This window comes from Chiloscyllium plagiosum, chromosome 39, assembly GCF_004010195.1.
Source record: "Chiloscyllium plagiosum isolate BGI_BamShark_2017 chromosome 39, ASM401019v2, whole genome shotgun sequence".
Classification (NCBI taxonomy): domain Eukaryota; kingdom Metazoa; phylum Chordata; class Chondrichthyes; order Orectolobiformes; family Hemiscylliidae; genus Chiloscyllium; species Chiloscyllium plagiosum.
Window position 1 is genome coordinate 621878 of NC_057748.1, and position 1058 is coordinate 622935.

Sequence of the window (1058 nt, forward strand, 5' to 3'; positions counted from 1 at the left end):
ATAATGATTAGTACTGGTAATCGAATTTTATGCCCAACTGCCAATCTACAGAGCCCAGATGATTTAACTTCAAACCTCTAGTCTGTTAAAAGGAGTATTATAAGGCAAAGTGTGATGCCAAGCCGTAAAAGAGACATTAAGTGAAATGATAAAAGCCACTATAAGGGATGGACTTTAAAGACGTCTTAAAGGACTTTTAAAGTCAGGTGGCTGACTGTGTGGGGTCTGCACATTCTCACCATGTCTGCATGGAGTTCCTTCCAGGTGCTCTGGTTTCTTCCCACAGTCCAGGGTTCTGCATGCTAGGTGAATTTGCTATGAGAACTGCAGGGTTACTGGGATAGGATAAGGGGTGGGTCTGGGAGGGTCAGTGTGGCCTCAGTGGGCTGAACGGCCTACTTCTATTCTGTAGTGATCCTGTGATTCTATTAGTAAGGGTTATGGGTTGTGATTGTAAACAGAAAACCTGGCTAATTTAAGAAAAAAAAATCCTTAAAGAAGCTGAAGGTTGTGCAGGCCAGTTTCCCATTATACCTGAAGCTTCCTGTAGATTTTTTTTAAGCAAAGTTTATGCAAGAATGTCAAGTAATAGCAAAGTGCCGCATAATGTGTGAACAAAATTGAAACTCATAGAATTAAACAGGCAGGGGCTGCGTTGATATAAAATTGACAAAGGAGTGAAAGACAGGGTGAGGGGAGAGACCATGTTTGTGAAAGTGGTTCTCCCAGGATGAGACTAACCCATGTCACATTGGGTGTGTCGATGCCTGTGATATCCCTCAAATGCAGGATATTCAGCCACAGAATTTATGCTGTTAAACAGTTACCTTCCAGAGTGCAACAAAGTATGTCCAGAGTTAATGTTGGGATCACTTTTTATTTGTACAAGTACACTACCTCAAATCCAGTGATTTGAAAACCAGCTGAGATTGCAAACCTCATTCTTTCTGAACCAGCCCTGTGAGTGAAGGAAGTTACTTATTGCGTGTGTGTTGGGGGTGGGTGGGCGTGCTGCTGTGTCAGTGTGGTGAATAGTTATCTGCATTGAAGAGAAAGCT

The 1058-nt window shown here is 42.4% G+C and overlaps 1 pseudogene; it reads left to right on the plus strand.

Moving 5' to 3' along the window:
* Positions 1 to 678: 678 nt before the first annotated feature.
* LOC122542391 lies at positions 679 to 827 on the plus strand (annotated as a pseudogene).
* Positions 828 to 1058: the final 231 nt, after the last annotated feature.